Source organism: Suncus etruscus, chromosome 4, assembly GCF_024139225.1.
Source record: "Suncus etruscus isolate mSunEtr1 chromosome 4, mSunEtr1.pri.cur, whole genome shotgun sequence".
NCBI lineage: Eukaryota > Metazoa > Chordata > Mammalia > Eulipotyphla > Soricidae > Suncus > Suncus etruscus.
In genome coordinates this window covers 69,633,263-69,659,059 of record NC_064851.1, presented here as the reverse complement: position 1 = coordinate 69,659,059, position 25,797 = coordinate 69,633,263, and the positions used below count along the sequence as shown (strand labels likewise).

At 37.2% G+C, this 25,797-nt stretch overlaps 1 non-coding gene across 1 annotated transcript; it reads left to right on the top strand.

Moving 5' to 3' along the window:
- The first annotated feature begins 24,699 nt into the window (after window positions 1–24,699).
- LOC126007808 (small nucleolar RNA SNORA51) lies at window positions 24,700–24,833 on the top strand. Its single transcript, XR_007495290.1, has one exon. It is a non-coding gene; the product is annotated as a small nucleolar RNA SNORA51 (small nucleolar RNA).
- The last annotated feature ends 964 nt before the right edge of the window (window positions 24,834–25,797 follow it).

Below are 25,797 nucleotides of genomic sequence, written 5' to 3'. Positions count from 1 at the left end.
TCATCTGTCAAGAGCTTCTTCCAAATTTCAATGCAGATAAAATCCACCCAGAGCATGTGTGACAGTAATTTGAGAACAGCAATATGCATGAAACAAATTCTAGTTCAATTGTGCAAAAGACAATTTATTTAGTGTCCACCATCTTCTATACAATGTGGTTATGGTTGATTTAAGACCATGAATAAAAATTTAATAATCCTCAAATGCTTATGTTTTCTATGCATAAACACTATATATTCTGAAAAATATAAATATCAAACTATATATCTCTTTTTTTCTTACTTATACTCTTAGAAATGTCTTCCAGAGAGGGAGACCATACACAAATGTTCCCTTTATTTTTTTCTCAGCATCTAGCAGAGTAAAACCAAATAAACACTATTCATTGATTCAGTACAAATCAGTGTTTAAATAAATGAAAGGAGAATGGACTTGGATTGATGCCTGTGCCTGCTATATTCCCTAGCTCCCATCCCCCACATTTAGTTAATTCTCTACTAAGACCAGAAAAAGGGAATATTTTGGCAGGTAATTAAGCAAAATTAAAGTGAAGTCTATTACTCAATTTGACTATTTAGTGGTAAAAATATTATTTAATATGTGGTGACAATATTTTACCCTGAATGTGCTCATGTACGATATTGATTGAAAATGCAACTAAAGGAAGTCTGCTTTAAACATACAAAATATTTATTTTTATATAGAGCTATTTCAGAAATTACTTAAAATATTTTTGGAAAGAAGAAGTAATTCACCATTTTAAATGACTTCTTCAATAATATAATTGACATATTCCTTGACTTTGTGGAAAAGGAATTCTCTGATGTGTTAGATAAAATGTCACTTCAAGTATGGCTGACAATGACCAGAAGTGCCAAATTAGATAAACATCCTTGTTTAATTCAAGGAACCTTGCCTATATTGTTCTTTTTTGTTATACATTTGATTTTATTGCTATTGCTTTTATTTGTTTGTTTTGAATTTAAGGCTATACACAAAGGGGTTCAGGGAGTTACTCCTTGTGCAGTTCAAACTCCTAGAATAATTGCATGTGAAAAGTGGACATTCACTTAGAATTTTTAGGGTTTTTTTTTTTCATTTTCTAATTTTATTTTATTGAAACCATTGTGGTATAAAAAGTCCTTCATAGTTAAATTTAAGATATAAAGGGAATCATGGCTATTCCTACCATCAGTGTTGACCTACCCTCAACCAATGATTCCAGAGTGCATTCTATACCACCATGCTTTGACCTCTGGCCTGCCAGTATAACAGGCCCCATTTAATTCTGGATTGTTAAAGTTTAGACATCTTGATTCTATTGTCATTGACTACAACTTGGATATTTAGTCTGTCCATATTTTCTCTACCAGTCAATCTGAGACCACTTGACCCTGGCTCTCAGCCTTTCTTCTTTTCTTTCTTCTTGATTTTATTAAAAATACAAAAATATGAGATAAAGTAATCTGTGTCCCAAGGTTCTGTGAAATAGTGGGAGCTCCTATTTAAAAGATAAAAAATTAAAAAAAAATTAAAAAGAGAGAAAACAAAAGAAATAAAGACAGGTATCTGGTAGGTTTTATTGTTTGTTTGTTTGTTTTGCATAGGTGCAGCAAAAGTTGGGGAAAATAGAAATAAAAAATATTTGACCTAAAAACAGGGAGACCTTACCCATGAAGCATCCTGTCATACTAAGTTGTCTTTCTTCATGGTTCTTTCTTCGTGGTTCCAGGAAAAGTTCTTGATATAGTCATAGTCAGGTTCCTGTAATTAGAGATTCTGGTTTTTGCACAGATTCTATGTCGAAGTCAGGGTGACATGGAGCGTCTTTTGGTTTCATCTCACTGTTAGGTGGTGATGCAGGAAACCCTGCCCTGAAAGCAAGTTGTTGCTATTTCCAAGTCATCAGGGCATTATATGAACCCACTCTGAAGCAAGTTGATGCCAGGGCAGCATTAGAGCCTTCCCTGGTAGTTCAATTCCTAGTGCTGGTGCAGAAAACTGTGCTGATTCCATAAATGGGATCCAAGGTTCAGGGATGAATGTGTGATGTTGGATCAACTGAAGCCTAAGGCAAGTCACTATGATAAATGTTCAGAGTGAAAGCCCCCCACAATAAAATTTAGGAGTTCCTATTTCTATTAGATAAGAGCTTCTTTCTGTACATAAGATTCCCCCATTTTAATGTGCCTTTGCAAAAAGGAACAATGCCACATGATATTACTGGTGCATATGAAGGTAAAAATAGTAAGCTAAACCATCACTGTAGCCATGGCTCTGTGCTCAGAAATTACTCCTGGCAGGCTCATATATCTCCTGGCAGGGGATCATATAGGATGTTGGGGATCAAAACTGTGTTAGCTGCCTACAAGGAAAATACACTACTCACTGTACTATTGCTGCAGTCCCTATAACCTGGTTCTAACATAAACTCAGAACCCAAGAGAAACTTATTTACTAAAATTTCCTACTAACCTGGTCCAAAAAGAGATGGGGAAAACTACCTCTACATAAGAAAATACACAATAATATCTATTAAGAAAATACATCTTAAAATTATAAAAGAAACATACGTATCCCTTTTAAGTCTTTTAAAATTGTGGGAGAGGGAAATAAAATACGGAGTACAACTTCAGCCTACAACATGATCTTGTGGGGTCTAAAAGTGACTCCCAGAAGTCATGGATCAGGAAATGTCCCCAAACTGGGTGTTTCTCAAAAATAAAATTCAGTAGCGAGCAAAAGCTGTCCACAGCAAAAGCTGGGGAGATAGAGTAAAGTTTTTAAAACAAAAAATGTTTACAAAACATTTTAAATATTAAGTAAACATTCAAAATGTAGAACATCTATGAGGCTATCTAAGAAAATTATGTGAAAAGTAATGAAATAAAGCAATGTTAGAGAGTTAAAAGAGGTAAAAGTGACATGAACAAACTCTTAACCCCTGGTCATCATTGGTGGCCCCAAAGCCAGCAAAAATAAAAGGAAACAAAAAATACCCTTAAATAAAAATTGATATCAAAATACAAGAAAAAGATATCCAAAGGAAGCACTTTACCTTCAATTTAGGCCTCCATCTTCTGCTTTAGGGAAGATGGAGTTGACCATGTTCTTTAATGAACATAGACTACAAGCAGTGCAATTGCTGGTGTCAAGCCTGGTGCTTACCTTTTATTATGATAGCACCACTGGGTATTCTGTTGGATTGAATAAACATAATTGACTTAATACTACAAAAACATGTACTAGATAACCTCAAACTGAATGCTGGAGATGCAACAAAGAATATGGTGCTAAAATTTGCTTATAAGAAGTTCAGGGAAATCTAAAAATTAAAAGTGTAAAATGAAGGGACCAGGGAGATGCTCAGTGTTCAGAGAAACTGGACCAAGTTAAAATCCCAGCTACAAGTAGCTCTGATTCATTGATCCCCTATATTGAACCCCTGCCCATCCAAAAACCAACTATTGTAGGGGTGTAGTCTCGGGTTTACTAAGCAATGCCTAGAAGAAAGAAAGGCATAGAATCAAAGTAAGCTCTTTTCTTAGCTGAACAGACCTCCCTTTTCCTTGAATCCTCAAGGGGCTGTGTAAGAGACAGCTCTCTGGCCTTTTTAAACAAGATCACTAATTCTGTTCATGAGGATTCTGCTATCAGGACCTGATTAATTACTTCCCAAAGTCCCACTTAAAAGTAACATTACCATAACATTAGACATGACAAGATTACCACATTAGTATGCCTCTTTATTGATTTCTGGCCTATGCATTTCTCTGTGTATTCTTATTTTTTAAACCTTGATAGTTTTGAAAAATACTGTGAAATATTCCATAAAATATTTCTCAATGTGGGTTTGTTTGATATATCTCTTATAATTATACATAAATTATTGATTTTAAGGAAAAACATAACAGATTTGAAGTGAAGATCAGATAGCATTAGAGGGTACATGATGTCAACATGATTCATCCAGAGTAATCATAATACTAATCACTGGTTTATTTCTCTACTATCATGTTTGCCATTCTTCTTTTTTATAGTGTGGCATATTTTTCTTTGTAGATTTTATTCTTTGAAAGCAAGTCCATCTTAGTAGCTAGCAAGTTACACAGTTCATTCCAAACTTAAAAAAGGAGAGTCTGCAAATGCCAGGAGCAACCCCCACCTGGTCTCTCCCACCTGCCTCAGGTAGGGAAGCCCCGCCCACCCGCACAGAGTCCACAAACGCCCCAGGAAAGAACACCATTGCAACAAGAAAAAAAATCACACTAAGAACTGTGCTGGATCACTGAAGCACAGCATTTCTCTACAGACTGTCTTTTCTGCTGCATGCTCAGGCCTAAGATTTGATCCTGTGAGAGGCTTCATCCATGGAGGATTCCCCTCCCTTGGAGGCAAGTCGATCACCCAGAAAAAGTGGAGCCAGAGGAGCTTGGCGGCTTATATCATTTAGCCAATGAATACCACCACAACACGTAGAAAAACCCACAATACAAGTGTGACAATGGGAAACAATGAAGGCCAGCATCAAACATAGAGAATGAAGATGATAATTCTGATGACCAAATAATGACCAAAGAACTAATCAACCTTTCAGATAAGGACTTTAGACAAGCAATATAGAAGATGCTCAAAGAACTCAAAGAAACCATGGATCGAGTTGAACAGAACACAAACAAGTATCATGAAAATATAAAACTCCAAACTGAAATAACATGTCAACTAACAGGCCTGAAAAACTCAGTAAATGAAGTGAATAACAAAATGGATAAACTATGGGACAGGATATCAGAAGCTGAGAATAGAATTGGCGCTGTGGAAGATGAGATAAATAACAATTCCATACAGCAGGAGAGATTGGAAAAAAAACTTAAAGCAAATGAACAGACAATAGAAAAATTAGTCAAAGAATGGGAACAGATGAAAACAGAAGTCTATGATAAGCTCAACAGAAACAACATAAAAATCATTGGAGTCCCAGAGACCCAGGAAGAAAATCTCCAGGAAGAATCAACAGTCAAGAAAATCATTAAAGAGAAATTTCCAGAGCTAAAGAATATATGTGATGAAATCCTGCATGCTCAAAGAGTACTAAACAAAAGAGACCCCAAAAAAATACCCCAAGACACATCCTACTCACAATAACAAATCCCACAGATAGAGACAGAATTCTGAAAACAGCAAGATCAAAAAGGGAAATTACATTCAAGGGAGCATCCTTGAGATTTACAGCAGACTTGTCACCAGAAACACTCAAGGCCAGAAAGCAGTGGTGGGATATTGTGAAAAGACTGAAGGAAATGAATGCTTCACCTAGAATACTGTACCCAGAAAAACTTAAATTCCAGTTTGACAGAAGAATACATGGTTTCACAGACAAAAAAACAGCTCAGAAACTTTACAGACTCAAAACCAGTCTTAAGAGAAAAACTGAAAGACCTAATTTAAGACAACACTAACCAAAAGACACACCAAATTTTGATATAAAGATGGCATTAAATCCCAGGACAATTCTTTCTCTCAACATCAATGGACTAAATGCACCAGTTAAGAGACACGGAGTGGCTAAATGGATCAAAAAACTCAATCCAACCTTCTGCTGCCTACAAGAAATGCACCAGAACAGTCAAAATAAACATAGACTCAAAATGAAAGGCTAGAGAAAAATTATCCAAGCAAACAACTCCCATAAAAAAGCTGGAGTGGCCATACTAATATCAGATTGATGCAAACTTTATACTCAGGAAGGTTGTAAGGAACAAAAATGGACATTTTATATTAATCAAGGGGTATGTAGAGCAGGAAGAAATAACTCTCCTAAACATATATACACCGAATGAGGGTCCAGCAAAATATTTAATATAATTGTTCACAAATCTGAAAAATAATATCAATAACAACACAATAATTGTGGGGGACTTCAACACAGCTTTGTCAACACTGGATAGGTCAACCAGACTGAAACCCAACAAGAATATACTAGATCTGAGGAGAGAAATGGAAGAAAGAGGCCTAGTGGATATATATATATATATATATATATATATATATATATATATATATATATATATATATAGAACACTCCATCCCCAGAAACCTGGATACATATTCTTCTCCAATGTACATGGGACATTCTCCAGGATAGACTACATGCTGGCACATAAAACATACTTCCATAACATCAAGAGGATATTGCAGCTACCTTCGCTGACCACAAGGCTCTGAAATTATTTGTGAATTCCAAAGGGACTCAGAAGAAAAACTTTAACACCTGTAAGTTAAACAGCCTCATACTGAATAACCAGTGGGTCCGAGATGAAATCAAGTAGGAAATCAAAGTTTCCTGGAAACAAATGATACTAATGACACAAACTATCAGAACATATGGAACACAGCAAAAGCAGTACTGAGAGGAAAATTTATAGCTTTGCAAGCACACATCTGGAAGGAAGAAGGGGCTTACATAAGTAGCTTAATGATGCAGCACATAGAACTAGAAAGTACTCAACAAAAGGACCCAAAAATAGGGAGACAGATGGAAATAACAAAGCTGAGGGCAGAAATCAACAACTGGAAACCCAAAAAAACAATCCAAAAGATCAATGAAAGCAGAAGTTGGTTCTTTGAAAAAATAAACAAGATTGATAGACCACTGGCAAAACTAACAAAGAAAAAGAGCGAGAAAGAGAAACTTGATAACTCGTATTAAGAATGAAAAAGGAGAAATCACTACTGATATGGCAGAGATTCAAAGGGTAATCAGAAACTACTTTGAGAAACTCTACGCCACTAAAAATGAGAACCTGGAAGAAATGGATATATTCTTGGAGTCTTATAATCTTCCACAATTGAAGGAAGAGGATGTAGTATATCTAAACACCCCCATCACTATTGATGAGATTAAAATGGTGATCAAATGTGTGCCGAAAAACAAAAGCCCAGGCCCAGATGGATTCACTAATTTTTTAAAATTTTCCAAGAGGCACTACTACCAATCCTGGCAAGACTCTTTCATGAAATTGAAAAAAAAAAAAAAAACACTTCCAAATAGCTTTTATGAAGCCAGCATCACCTTGATACCTAAACCAGACAGAGATGCTACCAAAAAAGAAAATTACAGACCAATATCGTTGATGAATGCAGATGCAAAGATCCTCAACAAAATCCTGGCAAATAGGATTCAGTGCCTCATTAAGAAGATTATCAACTATGATTAAGTAGGTTAAATCCCAGGAATGCAAGGATGGTTTAACATCTGTAAATTTATCAACATAATACACAACATCAACAAGAAGAAAAATAAAAATCACATGATCATATCAGTAGATGCAGAGAAAGCATTTAATAAGGTCCAACACCCATTCTTCATCAAAACTCTCAGTAAGATGGGAATGGAAGAAAAATTTCTGAATATAGTTAAGGCCATCTACCATAAGCCAGAGGCAAATATTGTCCTCAATGGAGAAAAACTGAAATCCTTTCCTCTAAATTCTGGCACAAGACAAGGCTGTCCTTTCTCACCAATCCTATTCAATATAGCACTGGAAGTACTTGCTATAGCAATTAGGCAAGAAAAAGATATCAAGAGAATCCAGATAGAAAGGAAGAGGTCAAGCTCTCGCTGTTTGCAGATAACATGATACTCTACCAAGAAAACCCTAAAGTCTCCATGAAAAAGCTTCTAGAAACAATAGACTCATATAGCAAGGTGGCAGGCTACTTAGAAAACCCTAAAGACTCTACCAAAAAGCTTCTAGAAACAATAGACTCATATAGCAAGGTGGCAGGCTACAAAATTAACACACAAAAATCAATGGCCTTTCTATACACCAATAGTAATAAGGAAGAAATGGACATTAAGAAAACAACCCCATTCACAATAGTGCCACACAAACTCAAATATCTTGGAATCAACTTGACTAAAAATGTGAAGGACCTATACAAATAAAACTATAAAACTCTGCTCCACAAAATAAGAGAGGACATGCAGAAAAGGAAGCACATACCCTGCTCATGGATTGTTGGTTACTGTGACTTGGCAGTGGCCATTTTGCTATACTCTCTCTGCCATTTTCCAGCTATAAGCTGTCTACGTGCTGTTTTGCTACGAACCCTTGAGCTAACAGGAAAGAATGTGCAGCTGCAAAGTATAATTAACCTTGTAGCCCAGAGGAGAGCAACACGGCCCGATACCATTCCCAGAAATGAGGCCTTACTCCCTTAACCATATCCCTGAGTTAACAAGACATTCATTATTGTGTATATGTTACATTGTCTGTACAAAATTATTTCTGTAAGAACATTACCCCCACCTTGTATCTGTTAGGAGTTTAGGAATGCAGTTAGAAGGTCACGGGATGTTTCCATGGAAACTGCTAATTAAGCATGATTGACATTGCCTTTTGCCTGCCTCCTTCACCTTCCCTATATAAGAAGGTGCTGGACCTTAATAAAAGCCTTTGAACAGAGTTTGTCTTGGGCCATTTATTATTAATCTCTCCCAGATTTCTTACAGGTGTGGTGTGATCTGAGACTCGCAAAATAAAGGTGCGGCCGTCCGTGAGCCTCTCGACTGATCCCCGCTGGCCGGGCCCCTCCGGGGGGCTTGCAGGACCCCGCAATGGATTGGCAGGATTAACATCATCAAAATGGCAATATTCCCCAAAACATTGTACAGATTTAATGTGATCCCTCTAAAGATACCTATGACATTTTTCAAAGTTGATCAGGCACTTTTGAAATTCATTTGAAACAATAAACACCCTAGAATAGCTAAAGCAATCATTGGGAAAAAGAATATGGGAGGAATTACTTTCCCCAACTTTAAACTGTACTACAAAGCAATAGTTATCAAAAAAGCATGGTATTGGAATAAAGACAGGCCCTCAGATCAGTGGAATAGGCTTGAATACTCAGAGAATGTTCCCTAGACATACAATCACCTAATTTTTGATAAAGGAGCAAGAAATTTTAAATGGAGCAAAGAAAGCCTCTTCAACAAGTGGTGTTGACACACCTGGCTAGCCACTTGCAATAAATTGAACTTAGACCCCCAGCTAACATCATGTACGAAGGTTAAATCCAAATGGATGAAAGACCTTGATATCAGACCTGAAACCATAAGATATATAGAACAACACATAGATAAACACTCCAGGACATTGAGACTAAAGGCATTTTCAAAGAGGAAACTGCACTCTCCAAGCAAGTGAAAGCAGAGATTAACAGATGGGAATATATTAAACTGAGAAGCTTCTGCACCTCAAAATAAATAGCGTCCAGGATACAAGAGCCCCCACTGAGTTGGAGAAACTATTCACCCAATACCCATTAGACAAGGGGCTAATCTCCAAAATATACAAAGCACTGACAGAAATTTGCAAGAAAAAAACATTTGATTCCATCAAAAATGGGGAGAAGAAATGGACATACAATTTGACAAAGAAGAAATACAAAAGGCCAAAAGACACATGAAAAAATGCTCCACATCACTAATCATCAGGGAGATGCAAATCAAAACAACTATAAGGTACCACCTCACAGCCCAGAGATTGGCACACATCACAAAGAATGAGAACAAGCAGTGTTGGCGGGGATGTGGAGAGAAAGGAACTCTTTATAATTATCTTTATTTAAACACCATGATTACAAACATGATTATAGTTGTATGATTACAGTCATGTAAAGAACACCCCCTTCACCAGTGCAACATTCCCACCACCTACTTCTCAGATCTCCCTCCTCCCCAACCCCCTACACCTGTACTCGAGAAGGCTTTCTACTTCCCTCATTCATTCACATTGTTATGATAGTTTTCAGTGTAGTTATTTCTCCAACTGCACACATCACTCTATGTGATGAGCTTCATGTCATGAGCTGCACCTACCAGCCCTCATCTCTCTTGTCTCTGAGATACTGTGAAAAATGTCTTTCATTTTTCTTAAAGCCCATAGTTGAGTGAAACAGTTCTGTGTCTTTCTCTCTTCCTCTGACTTACTTCACTCAGCATAATAGATTCCATGTACATCATGTATAGGAAAATTTCATGACTTCATCTCTCCTGACGGCTGCATAGTACTCCATTGTGTATATGTACCACAGTTTCTTTAGACTCTCATCTGTTGAAGGGCATCTTGGTTGTTTCCAGAGTCTGGCTATTTTCAATAGCGCTGCAATGAATATAGGAGTAAGGAAGGGATTTTTGTATTGTATTTTTGTGTTCCTCAGGTATATTCCTAGGAGTGGTATAGCTGGATCTTATGGAAGCTCAATTTCTAGTTTGTGAAGGAATGTCCATATTGCCTTCCATAAAGGTTGTACTAGATGGCATTCCCACCAGCAGTGAAAAAGAGAAAGGAACTGTGAAACCATTCTGCAGCTGTCAGGAGAGATGAAGTCATGAAATTTTCATGAGTGAAATAAGTCAAAGAGAGAGAAAAAGTCGCAGAAAGGTCTCACTCATTTATGGGTTTTAAGAAAAATGAAAGACATTCTTGGAATAATAACTTTCAGACACAAAGAGAAAAGAGCTGAAAGTTCCAGCTCACCTCATGAAGCTCACCACAAACAGGGATGAGTATAGTTAGAAAAATAACTACGTTTTGAACTCTCCTAATAAAGAGAATGTACGAGGGAAATAGAAAGCCTGTCTAGAGTATAGGCAGGGGTAGTGTGGGGAGGTGGGAGATTTGGGACATTGGTGATGGGAATGTTGCACTGGTGATGGGTGGTGTTCTTTACATGACTGAAACCCAAACACAATCATGTATGTAATAAAGTTGTTTAAATAAAAAAAAAATAAAAAGAAACTCCCTAAGAACAAAAGTCCAGGTCCAGATGGTTTTACAGGTGAATTCTATCAAACATTTAGAGAAGACTTACTACCATTGATCCACAGGCTCTTCCAATCCATTTAAAAGACAGGAACCCTCCCCAACTCCTTTTATGAGTATAATATCACACTAATTCCCAAAGATGGCAAAGACACCACCAAGAAAAAAAACTACAGACCAATCTCACTAATGAGCATAGATGCAAAAATTCTCAACAAAATTTTAGCAAACCGAATCCAACACTACATCAGAAATATTATACACCATGACCAAGTGGGTTTTATCCCAGTGATGCGAGGCTAGTTCAACATATGTAAATCAATCAACATCATACACCATATCAACAACAGGAAAAACAAAAACCACATGATCATATCAATTGATGCAGAGAAGGCGTTTAACAAAATTCAACACCCTTCATGTTGAAAACACTCATAAAAATAGGGTTAGAAGGAACCTTCCTCAGGATAGTTACAGATATCTATGAAAAGCCCACAGCCAACATTATCCTCAATGACAAAAAATTGAAAGCATTTCCACTAAGGTCAGTAACTAGGCAAGGCTGTCCTCTCTCTCCACTTTTATTCAATATAATCTTAGAAGTCCTAGCAATAGCAATTCGACAAGAGAAGGGAATCAAAGTAATCCAAATTAAGAAAGAGGAACTCAAACTATCCCTTTTTGCAGATGATATGATGATATACATCGAAAACCCTAAAGGTCCACAGTAAAACTCCTAGAAACAATTAACCAATACAGCGAAGTAGCTGGCTATGAAGTCAATACACAAAAGACAGTAGCATTTCTATACAAATAATGAAGTAGAGGAGAGAGAGATTAAGAATTCAACTCCATTTAAAATAGTAACAAAAAACGTTAAGTACCTAGGAATTAACCTTACAAGGGAAGTGAAAGTCTTATACCAGGGAAACTTCAAAACACATCAGAAAGAAATTGAAGAGTACCTAAGGAAATGGAAGAACATCCCATGCTCATGGGTAGGTAGAATCAACATAGTCAAAATGGCTATCCTACCCAAACTCCTATATAGATTTAATGCAATCCCCATCCAAATTCAGGTGTCATTCTATAAAGACTTAGAGCAATCAATCATAAAATTCATCTGGAACAACAAAAGACCCAGGATAGCCAAACACATACTAAAAACAAGAACCTGGGTAGCATCTCGCTACCTAACCTAAAGCTATACTATAAAGCCATAGTGATCAAAACAGCATGGTACTGGTACAAGGACAGAGCCTCAGACCAGTGGGTTAGAAAAGAATTTCCAGACATAAGCCCACAGATATACAGTCAACTAATATTTGACAAAAGAGCCAAGAACTTGAAATGGGACAAAGAAAGTCTCTTCAACAAATGGTGTTGGTACAACTGGAGAACCACCTGTAAGAAATTAAAAATTGACCCATACTTCACCCCATATACAAAAGTCAACTCAAAATGGATTAAAAACATTGAAATCAGACCCAAGAATTTGAAATCAGACCCGAATGTATAAAGTTTATTGAGAAAAAAATAGGCAGAACACTCGAAGTCCTATACATCAAAAAAGTCTTTGATGATAGATTGCCAATGGCAAGAACTTTAGCATCAAACATAAACAAATGGGACTACACCAAACTAAAAGGCTTCTGCATGGCAAAAGAAATCATACTTAACACAAGAAGACAGTTAACTGAATGGGAAAAATATCTTTGCACTCAACATGTCAGATAAAAGGCTGATATCCAGAATATACAAAGCACTCAGAAAGATGAGCTCCACAAAACCAAATAAAACCGTAGAAAAATGAGGAGATGAAATGAATAGACACTTCTCCAAAGAAGATTGAAAGATGGCCAACAAACACATGAAAATTTTACCTTCACTCATCATTAGGGAAATCCAAATCAAGACAACAATGAGGTACCACCTTACACCAGTGAGGATGGCTCACATCAAAAATAATGGGAACAATCTATGTTGGCGGGGATGCGGTATGAAAGGCACTCTGATCCACTGCTGGTGGGAATGCCCCTTAGTCCAACCATATGGAGAACAGTCTGGAGAGTGCTCAAGGAACTCAAAATCAAGCTGCCATTTGACCCAGCAATTGCTCTCCTAGGTATCTACCCCCAAGTCGGAAGGACATTCATCCCAAAATATGTGTGCACTCCAATATTTATTGCAGCACTCAGCATAATAGCCAAGTCTTGGAACTAACCTCGATGCCCAACAACAGATGAGTGGATCTTTAATATGTGGAATCTATGCACAATGGAATACTACATGGCAGTCAGAAATGATACAATCACAGACTTTGCAGCAATGTGGATGGACCTAGAACATATTATGTTAAACAAAGTAAGTCAGAAGATGAAGGATAAACACAGAATGGTAGCACTATTCTGAAGCACCTAGAAACTACACCATATATACAACTAATATTCAAAGATCAAATAACAGAATTAAACAGGGTAGAAACTCTAAACACTGTAACATTACACATATTCTGGGGAGTAGTGCCCAAAACACATGAAAGAGGAACAACATATACTCTCGACCACACATTATACCATAAAGAAATCAGCAACAGCAGAAACAGCAGCATAGAGAGAACAGGTATGTAATCTGCCTGTTACTACAAAGGCCCATAATAATCTCTTATGGATCTTATACAAGATTACATGTAAAGAATACCATGGGAAATCACTGAATCTAATGGAAGCACTTCAAAATAATATGTGTTAATGCCTTAAGCTTACTATATTTAAAGTAACCTCTCAGCTTTTCTGTCTACAGGCTTTCTTGGATACAACGGGTGGACAACCTAAGGTGGCAACTCGGATCTAAGCTACACGAGATACCATACCCAGGTTGTGGTATGAAATAGCCTCGATAAAACACTTCAATATACCCTTTTTCTCTAGGTTATACCTTCTTTTAGGACCTGAAGCTTGTGACCAGCCAGACCGCTGAAGCAGCAACTGTGACCTACAGAGTTATAATACGGGGCCTATTCATTGAACATATTCAAGCAAAATAACATGCCCACGCTCTTCTCTCCTCTCTTCTCACTACTTCTTCTTTGTTTTTCTTTCTCTTTTTCTAGTTAATCTTATTTTCTCTTTTCTTCTTTTCTGCCCCTTCCATATACTTTCCCTTTCCCCCCCTTCTAGGAATCCGGCTATCCATTCACCCCTCAATCCCATCCAGATTTTTCATCTTATTAAAACTCTTCACCCTCAGTTCTTAATCTATTAAATATCAAGACTGACCTCCTACTCCTACTCCAGCACCGAACTGAAGGGACACCCACTCAAACCCACACCTCATCCCTGGCCAGAAAAGACAACCAACACCCCTGCTGACTCATACTGTGTGGCCCTCCCTATCAACCCTTCCTAACGTGGACTATTGCTGGATACTGGACTTATCCCTAAAAGGACTCTCAATGCAAGAACGCTACCCGACTCCCTTGCCGCAAATCTTTTGCCAATCTCAAGAAGGGCAGGGTATGCAATGAAAAGGTGTCTGGGAACCCATACCCCACAAGAAAATCTCAAAAGACAATGGGGAAGCCTATACTTCCATCATAAGTATAGGACCGGGATAACACTACCTCTTTATTTTTTATTTCAGTTCTCTATTTTTTATTTCAGTTTTCTAAAAAAATTTTCTTATCCATATGTGAGCAAATATATTTTTATTTCTATTCTTATCTTTTTTGGGTGTGTGACTTGTTTCTCTGCTCTTCTTTTTCCTCTCCCAAATACACCAGCAATATAATGAAGCACCATTTCTTCCTGCAAAGGCACACTAAAAAAAGGGGAAATCTCATGTATATAAACAAGCTCTTATCTACTAGGGATAAGAACTCATACTTATTTACAATACAGGGGAATCTCCCACCTTGACAATATGTCATGTGGACCCATTTTAGACTCCAGGAGATTAGACACCGACCGTCCAGCCTTGAACCCTAAATCCCAGACATAGAAATGACACAGTTCTGCACAACAGCTACAGGAACCAAATCCCATCTGGGACATCCTGAATACTGGTCAAACAACAGCATGTACCAACTCTAATATGATATCCTGACGAGGAAATTAGGAACAAATGGACATAAGAACAGGGTATCCAACCTCAGCAACTAACGACAAGACAAAATCAGAAGACTTGTCACACTTTGGGATGTGCAAAAGCCAAGAATGTGATCTACAGATGATGGCGAATAGAACCATGACCGGGCAGTATGTAATCTGGGACCAGCAAGAAAGCCCTAGTCTAGGGTTTGTTCTACAACCTGCACAACAACCATGATCTTTAATCCAGAGACCTGACTGAGACAATTGCAACTGAATGGGTCCTCTGGAAACATAACAAAAGACAATATCCCAGGCTCCACCCAAGGTTCAACGCAAGGGCCAAGACCACCAACAGCAGAGGACAGATTAAAATTACATTGAGGAAACAGATCTTCTAAAATTACGAAGAAAGACTTCATCGTAAATTCTACTCCTTGACCTGTGCAGAGACTGAGATCTCTAGATATAGAGGTCTGATTTTATCATCCAGATCGGAGCAGAAGTCTTCCATACAACACAAAAACACCAAGGGGAGAGTAAATGAACTTGAAATGAGTCTATAGATAACTCCATGACAATATATTCCAAGGGTGGAGAAATCCTGTATCTCTTAGGCCAAGGGGATTCCTTTTTTGAATGACCCCACTTTTTACTATGCCTATGCAGGAGGGGAATAAAGGGGGGCGGCGGAGAGATAGCATGGAGGTATGCCTTTGATGCAGAAGGTAATCGCTTCTAATTCTGGTGTCCCATGTGGTCCGCTGTGCCTGCCAGGAGCAATTTCTGAGCATGGAGCCAGGAGTAACCCCTGAACACTGCCGGTGTGAGCCAAAAACCACAAAAACAAAACAAAACAAACAAAAAAATATGCACAAAATAATCTTTTTTTTCCTTCTCTTTTCTAGTTTTTGTTGATTTCTTTGTTTTGGTGTAGATATTTATGTAGTTGTCCACTTTTTTATTTATATATTTACTTTTTATTTATATATTTACTTTTATATATTTACTTATATATTTACTTTCTTTTTTTCTTCCTGTTTGTGCTCTGTCATTTTTTTAATCTTAAGACCATTGCAATTATGTGGTGCAAATCTTTATTGCTGCAGTGTTCACTGGATATCTTATTTGATGCTTCTTTTTGAACTGTTGTGGTGTTTCACCTTCTTTTTTCCCCTTCATTTCTCAAACCGAGTATGAGAGCCTCTAGAAGGACTCTGCCCATTGTTGGCATAGTTGATTTTTGCCCCATTTTATTACTTTTCTCTTCCTCAAGCAAAACCACATAACTCGAACTATCTAGTCCTGCCTCCCAATTAGAGGGAGAAGTAATGGAGGTACCATGACCAAACAGTTATAAGATCACTGAGAAATAAACTAGATACAGAGGGGGCCACTCAATCTAGAAGCCCCTGAGGTGAGGGTGGAGGATAGGGGAGGCAGGATGGGAACGGAGGTGGAGGGAGGACAATTTGGTGATAGGAATTCCCCTGATTCAATGTTAACATGTACCTGGAATATTACTGTAAATGATATGTAAGCCACTATGATTAAAATAAAAATTATATTTAAAAAGGAGAGTATTAACTCTTTTTTTTTGTTTTGGGGTCACACCCAGCAGTGCTCAGGGGTTACTCTTGGCCCTACACTCAGAAATTGCTCCTTGCAGGTTCGGGGGACTATATGGGATGCCTCTATTCGAACCACCGTCCTTGTGCTTGCAAGGCAAATACCTTACCTCCATGCTATCTCTCCAGTCCCAAGAATTAACTCTTAATTCCAGATTAATGGGCCTTTATATATGTTAAATTTCTCTGTAATTAATATTTTTTCTTTTTCTCCATTTATTTATGATAAATATGTGTTTGTAAAATTACCTGCAAACCTTATTTTTATAGTCATCCCAACTAAGCAATGTTGAACAACATAGGCAATAGATTATGGCAGAAGAGATCTAATGTAGGAATGGAGGCCATGGGATTTATTGGGGAACCTGGAATATCAACTGAACCAAGGAGAAAAGAACAGAGAATAGGTCTGTGAGAGAATTTAATCTTTGGAGTAGCATAGAAAGGGAATATTTTATATTTTGTGGCCAGATAGCATGGTATCATATTTCACGAGAGTAAGTTCATGGTAATTATTTATTTTATATATTTATCCAGAAGGTGTCATAATGATGTAGAGTGTAGGTAAAAATGACACAAGTTCATTAGAAAAATTTTCATTATTCAACTTTCCAGATCTACCTATGGACCTGTTCTAATATTATAAACTAGACCAAGAAACACATTTATAGATTTTTATAAGGCCGGAGCAATAGCACAGCTGTAGGGCATTTGCCTTGCATGCGGCTGACCCAGGACGGACCTAAGTTCTATCCCCGGCATCTCATTGTCCCCCAAGCCAAGGAGCTATTTCTGAACGCATAGCCGGGAGTAACCCCGAGTGTCACTGGGTGTGGCCCAAAATCAAACAAAAATTAAAAAACCTTATAAAGCCCTATTTTTATATATAATTATATGTATATTCTCATATATATACATACATACATATATATATATACATACATACATATATATATATGGAGGGAACCACACCTGGCCTGGCCCTGCTTAAGGCTTACTTCTGGATCTATGTTCATTACTGGAAATGCTCAAGGATTTATATGTAGTGTTGGAGATTGAACTAGAATCTGCAAAGTGCAAAGAAAGCACCTTACTCATTGTGCTCTCTCTGACCCCAAACCTCATTTGCAGTTAGAAATTATTCTAACTCGCGGTATTGACCATATTTTACGATATTTATAGGTCTTAAGACCTATAAAACTTTCAAAATTGAAATGATAAAGAGAAATCGTAACTCCACGTGTGTGTACCCCCACCTCTTGAGTTGGCACTGCCACCAAGTGGTCAGCAGTAAAAATTGCATTTGGTAATAGACTCAGTATTTCCAAGACTCGATTTTCATCTTTTTATTTTACATCAGATACACTTTGTTTTTTCATCTAAAATTTTTTATTACTGGAACTTCATCAATAGCACAGTGAGTAGAGCATTTACCTTGCATGCGGCCAACCTGGATTAGATCACCAGAACCTCATATAGTCCTCTGAGGCAGCCAAAAATGACCTGAGTACAGAGCCAGAAGACACCTTGAGTGTCTAAAATGCGTCCCCTGAGCATTTTGGGTGTTACCCAAAACAAAAAAAAAATTGCTACTATATCATGGTCTACAAGGATATTAATAATAATAGTAATAAATAATAAAAGTCTCAGGCTCATAAATGTATAAAATATATAAATATAACACCAAAGAAACCCTCTGTCTGATATGATATGAAAATACTTTCATTCAGTAGGTGTTTCTTTATTTTAACCATCCTGAGACAAGGAAATAGTTCTGAGATTTGAAGTGCAGACAGGCTTCATATGGGAACCCCAACTTTTATCCCCAGCACCACATAATCTTCTAAGAACCAAAAGATGTGATCCCAGAACAAACAAAACAAAGACAAGATTATTTTAGCCATTGTTTCGTTGTAATGCAGAACCTTTTAAGTAGGACATTGTCCCAATTGATTATTTTTGCTTTCTTAATTTTGCCAAAGGTCTCAAATCACTGAAGATTTCACTGAGGTTGATGTCATGGAGCATTATGCCTGTTTTCCTTGGAGTATTTAAGCACTAATATAGCAAAAATCTGTAATCTATTTCTAATTAACTTGTGTGCAATATGAAAATGGGATCCATTTCTTCCTCACTTTTTTCTTTATTTTTCACTTTTGGGGCCTAATTTCAAGATTCAAAACACAATTTTAACAAAAATTTCTCATGAAAATGAGGTTAGCATAGGCTTTATATGCCAAACCCATGATTAACGTAAGTCTCAAGGGCAAAACTTGAAAGCCTTTCCTCTTAAGACAAGGTATAAGACAAGGATGATCACTTTTAGTACTATGACTCAACACAATATTTGAAGTCCTATTCACAGAAATTGAACAGGAAAAGAAAATTAGACACATTCAAATTAACAACAACAACAACAATACAAATAGTGACTACTGGAGTAGTACAGTGAGTACAATTACCTTGCACACCGCCTTCCTGAATTTAATCCCTGCAACCACAAATGGTCCTGTGAGCCCTGAAAGAAGTGATCCATGATATAGATTTAGAAATTAGCCCTGAGCACACCAAGTGTTGCACACACACGTACATGCACACACACACACACACACACACACACACACACACAGACTTACACAAAGAGGAACAAGAAAGAATTCTTCAATAAATGGTGCCAAGACCCAACTTTATAGTGTGGTACTCAACCAACACTCTCAAATAATATCTGTGTGACAAGTTCCCAGTGAAATGTACAATCTGTCAATGTATTACATGATTACTTACATAGAAATCTATAGAGAATATAGTCTGCAGGCAAGATAGATCATACAGCAGATAGGATACATACCTGTAAGCGACCAAACAAGGTTTTCTCCCCAGCATCCCATATCATTCCCTGAGCAGCACTAGGGTTGAACCCTGAGCAGGGAACTAGGACTAGATCCTGAGTACAGCCAGCTATGTCCCAAAGAAAGTAAATTAATATAAAATATAGTCTGACATGATTACCACATTCATAATCTTGTTCTGTAACAATTCAGGATAGGTATTTTCAAAATAATTACACACTTAAGGAACAAACTCCACAACTTTGGTAAAATATAACTTAGAATATTTGGTGATGCCCATTATAGATGAACCTGAGATTAAAAATGCCAGACTTCTCAATGCAGATAAATCAAATTTGTGTAAACATCATAAAGAGCAAGAACATAACCTATACTTATACATTTCCCCTACATATTAGAACAATTTTTACTCGATACATAAGGATTTTTCTTCCCATTTAAAAGATAGACGAAGTCATATTTGCTAAACAAATCACATACCAGTGTTTTTTTCTCCAAATTCTTCTTGATTTTGTTGTGGTTTCACTCTAAAATTAAATGGAAAGTGAATATGGGAAGCTGAGTGCTTTTTTAATATATTCATTCAACAAATTTAACAGTTATTTACTGAGCACTTATGATGGCCAGTAAAGTGTTTAGGATATACTCATTTACTTAATTATCAAGATATAATAATTAGTAGTAAACAAAAATTATAATTAGAATCTTTATCTTCATATAAATGAAATTATAGTATTCTTTCTTTTTAAATTTATTTATTTATTACCATGTTTACAAAAATTTTCATACTGGGGTTTCAATCATAGAATGTACACCACCCTTCACCAGTGTGATCTTTCAACCACCATATTCCCCCTATTTCTCTCCCCGCCTCATCTTTCAGACATTTTCAGACAGATATTTTGCCTCTCTCTCTTTCTATCTCTCATTATCATTGTCATAGTAGTTGTCATTTTTATTATTAGTGCTCTAGTTTCACTCAGCACTCTTTATGGCAAGTGTCATGTAATGAGATGGTCCTCCTGACATTCAGCTCTATTGTCTCTGACATCATTAACATACTGTCTTTTATTATTTTTATATTCCACAGATAATGAGACTGCTCTATCTTTATATCTTTCCCTCTGATTTATTTAATTCAGAAAAATAGTTTCCATTACCATCCATGTTTAAGCAATTTTTATGACTTCATTTTCCTAACAGCTGCATAGTATTCCATTGTGTAAATGTACCACAGTTTCTTTAGCCACTTATTTATTTATTATTTGTTGTGCACATGGATTGTTTCCAGATTCTTCCTATTATAAATAGTGCTACAATAAATATAAGGGTGCAGAGGACATTTTTATATTGTGTTTTTGTTTTCAGAGTGGTATTGATGGATGATATGGGAGCTGAATTTCCAGCTTTTTGATAAATATTATTATTGTTTTGCAGAAAGGCTGGACCAGATGGCATCCTCACCAGCAGTGAATGAGAGTCCCTTTTTTCCCACATCCATCCCAACACTCACTTTATTTTTTTTTTCGAGAGGGGAAAGGAGGGAGGGGAGGAGAGGGGAGAGAGAAGAGGAGAGAGGGGAGAGAGGAGAGGAGACAGGGGAGAGGGGAGAGGATGAGAGAGGGTAAAGGAGAGAGGAGAGGAGAGGGGAGAGAGAAGAGAGAGGAGAGGAGAGAGGGGAGAGAGGAGAGGAGAGAGGGGAGAGGGGAGAGGATGGGAGAGGGGAATGGAGGGAGGAGAGGAGAGGGGAGAGAGAAGAGGAGAGAGGAGAGGAGAGAGGGGAGAGAGGAGAGGAGAGAGGGGAGAGGGGAGAGGATGGGAGAGGGGAAAGGAGGGAGGAGAGGAGAGGGGAGAGAGAAGAGGAGAGGAGAGGAGAGGGGAGAGAGAAGAGGAGAGGAGAGGGGAGAGAGAAGAGGAGAGGAGAGGGGAGAGAGAAGAGGAGAGAGGGGAGAGAGGAGAGGAGACAGGGGAGAGGGGAGAGGATGAGAGAGGGGAAAGGAGGGAGGAGAGGAGAGGAGAGGAGAGAGAGAAGAGGAGAAAGGAGAGGAGAGAGGGGAGAGAGGAGAGGAGAGAGGGGAGAGAGGAGAGGAGAGAGGGGAGAGGGGAGAGGATGGGAGAGGGGAAAGGAGGGAGGAGAGGAGAGGGGAGAGAGAAGAGGAGAGAGAGGAGAGAGGAGAGGAGAGGAGAGGAGAGGGGAGAGGAGAGAGGAGAGGGAAGGAGAGGGGAGAGGAGAGAGAGAGAGAGAGAAACACCTCTCAACACTCACTTTATAATATGTGCCAGTCTCTGTGGTTTGAGATAATGTCATTGGTTTATTGATTTGCATTTCCCTGATGATTAGTGACATGAAACATTTTTCCTTTGTGCCTATTGGCCATCTGCTTTCTTTGAGAAAATGTCTGTTCATTTTTTTCTTCCCATTTTTGATGGGTTAGATGATTTTTCTTATTACATTCTGTTAGTACCTGTATACTTGGATATTAGCCCCTTTTCAGAGGGTTAGGATGAATCCTTAAGGGTTAGTGTCATCTATTCTGTGGGAGGCCTTTGTTTACTAGTCTCTATTTCCTTTGAGGTGCAGAAGCTGGTCACTGGAATGTTGTCCCATTTGTTTCTCTCCACAAGTTGAGACAGTGGTGCTCCCTCCTTGAATATACCTTTAATCTCAATGTTATAGAATATTTTACCTACATTTTCTTCTATATATCTTATGGTTTCAGGTCTGATATGAAGATCTTTAATTCATTCTGATTTGACCTTAGTGCATGGTGGTAGATAGAAGTTTCAGTTCACTTTTTTTGCATGTGGCTGACCAATTGTCCCAACACCACTTTTTGAAGAGGCTTTTTTTTTGCTTCATTTTGTTTTTTTTCTTGCCCCTTTATCAAAGATTAATTTATTCTATGTTTAGGGTTCATTTTCTGAATCCTCAAGACTATTTCATTTATCTGAGTCATGTATTCTCATGACCTTTGGGGTAGGGAGAAGTCTCCCATGTAGTGCTCAAGGTACAAAGGGAAACTTTCTATGATATTCCACTCACTGGGACAGATAGTTTTATAATTCAATGCTGGGACATGTATCTACGGTGCTGCTGGTGAACAGTACTACCAAGGACCAAGTGGTACTAGGAATCAAACTGGGTTCTTATGCATGCAAAGCATTCATATAACCCTTCAACCTCTCCCAGGTCCTCAAGAAGTTCATTTAGTGGGGATGTGAAAAAGTAATATTTTGATCTACTCTTCAAAAGATAGTCACTAGAGACATCCCATGGGAAGTATCACAGTATGCACATTTTTCTTGTTTCCAGTTCATATCTAATCTTGGAAACAAAGGGAGTAGTTATAACATTCCCCATAAAGTGAATAGTCCTGTTCATATAAGTAGTATGTGGATGCTGCAGGAGCCTATAATACTGGCATTAGATAATATTAATAATTACACTAGGATAAAACATTAATTTAGATGCTCCCAGACAAAATGAGATATATAGTAACCCAAATAGTGAGTATCATACATATTTCAGTGCATTTTGCAAAACAATTTTTACAGATGCTAGACTCAAAGTGAATTTTGTATAAATGAAAGCTCTAAAACATATAATAATAATAATAGTTGTATAAATATCTTGCTGGTCTCTCATTAGGTGCATATATATTAATATTGCGATTTCTTCCTGCTGTACATATCCCTTGATTAGTACATAGTGTCCATCTTTATTCCTTACAACTTTTCTGAGTCTAAAGTTTGCATCATCAGATATTAATATTGCCACCCCAGCTTTTTTAAGGGTGTTGTTTGCTTGGATGATTTTTTCCTCCAGCCTTTGATTTTGAGTCTATGTTTGTTCTGACTATTTAGATGAGTTTCTTGTAGGCAGCAGAAGGTTGGATCATCTTTTTGATCCATGTCACCACTCTGTGCCTCTTATTTGGTCCATTTAATCCATTGACATTGAGAGAGATGATTGTCATGTGAGTTAATGCCATATTTATTTATAAGATTAATGTGTCTGTTGGTCTATCTTATCTTAAAGTAGGCCTTTCAGTTTTGTATCTGTAAAGTTTCTGAGCTGTTGTTTATCCGTGAAGCTATGGATCCTTCCTTCAAACCTGAATGTGAGTTGAGCTGGGTACATTATTCTAGGTAAAGCCTCCATTTCATTCAGTTTTGTCACAATATCCCCCCATTGTTTTCTGGCCTTGAGAGTTTCTCAAGGAACTAGTGCCCAGAATACAAGAGCCACCCACTGAGTGGGAGAAACTATTCACCCAATACCCATCAGATAAGGGGTTAATATCCAAAATATATAAGGCACTGACAGAACTTTACAAGAAAAAAACATCTAAACCCATCAAAAAATGGTGAGAAGAAATGAACAGACACTTTGACAAAAAAGAAATACAAATGGCTAAAAGGCATATGAAAAATGCTCCACATCACTAATCATCAGGGAGGTGCAAATCAAAATAACTATGAGGTACCATCTCATGCCACAGGGATTGGGACACATCAAAAAGAATGAGAACACGCAGTGCTGGTGAGGATGTGGAGAAAAAAGAACTCTTATTCACATCTGGTGGAATGCCGTCTGGTCCAACCTTTGTGGAAAGCAATATGGAGATTTCTTCAAAAGCTGGAAGTTGAGCTCCCATACAGATCCAGCTATACCACTCCTAGGAGCACAAAATTACAATACAAAAATCCCTTTCTCACACCTATATTTATTGCAGCATTGTTTACAATAGCCAGACTCTGGAAACAGACTAGATGCCACTCAATAGATGAATGGTTAAAGAAACTATGGTATGTATACACAATGGAATATTATGCAGCCATCAGAAGAGATGAAGTCATGCAATTTTCCTATACATGGATATATATGGAATCTATTTTTTTATATTTATATGGAATCTATTATGCTGAGTGAAATAAGTCAGAGGGAGAGAGATAAACACAGAATGGTCTCACTCATTTATGGGTTTTGAGAAAAATGAAAAACATTTGTGTAATGATTCTCAGAGACAAAATAGAGGAGGACTGGAGGGTCCAGCTCCTGACATGAAGCTCACCACAGGGATTGTTTAGTGCAGTTACAGAAATAATTACACTGAGAACTATCATAACAAAATGTGACTGAATGAGGGAGGTAGAAAGCCTGTCTAGAGTACAGGACTGTGTGGGGTGGGGAGGAAGGACACTTGGGATATTGGTCATGGGAATGTTGCACTGGTGAAGGATTTTGTGTGTGTGTGTGTGTGTGTGTGTGTGTGTATAAAATAAAAAAAAGAAAAGAAAAGGCCTCCCAATTCTTACCACAGGCTGTGTTCTTTACACTGACTGTATAGAAAGAGGAGGTACAGCAAATGCACCTCATATACACCTCAACCCAGGCCCTTTGCTTGGTCTGTATTGTGAATTGAGGGACAATATATATATATATATATATATATATATATATATATATATATATATATATATATATATAAAGCCTTTGCACTTCTATCTTAGTCCAGAAGTTATTAGTCATATGGCAGAGAATTACTGAAGATGATGCAATAACCAGTTCAGTAAGATTTACTTAAATTTTTCAAAAGTTTTTGATGATATATTTGAACAGTAACATCCTCTTCTTTCTATCTTATAGAGGTTTATTATACATAATTATTCTGGAATAACTATTTAGGTAGTAGTATGTAATTCTCACTTCAAAGATTAATGGCATGATTTGCTGTGATTTTTGTGGTTGTCTTTCTTAAAATGCAGGATAAAGTCCTCTCATGTATTAAAAAAAATGAAAGTTAAGCTGAGCCTGTTCTTCCTCATTAAATAGTTTAATTTTGCTTTCCAAATAATCAAACCTATTAAAATAAAACTTCTATAAGAATACTAAATTAGCATTTTATGTCTATCTAAAAATGCATAATAGAAATATATTTTTACATTAGTATAAATATTTATTTGCTTCTATCTTTCACAAGATTGTAACTATACCTCTGAAATCTTGTTCAACTTTGTACCGTAAGTGCTTGAAATAATTTCTACTATATAGAAGATGGGTTGGCTAATTGTACAGTTGGTTGATTTTCCATTTAGTTCACTTGTTGGTTTGTATGTTTGTTAATTGGCTGATTGTTAGGCTTTCAGATTGATTTGCTGAGTGGTTAAATTCTTGATTAGTTATTATTACTAGTAATGTAGTTATTATTCATCAAGTTAATGTTATTCCAATTTACTGTAAGCATAATTAGGGAATTAGTTTTTAACTGTGAAACAAAATCTTTAGAGTAAATGAAAATATTCATCTCATTAGCTTTTCTAAATGAACTATCCTAGAGAATGATTTCTATATAATAATTGTTTTTAAATTAAACCAATATCTTTTTTAATAAAATTT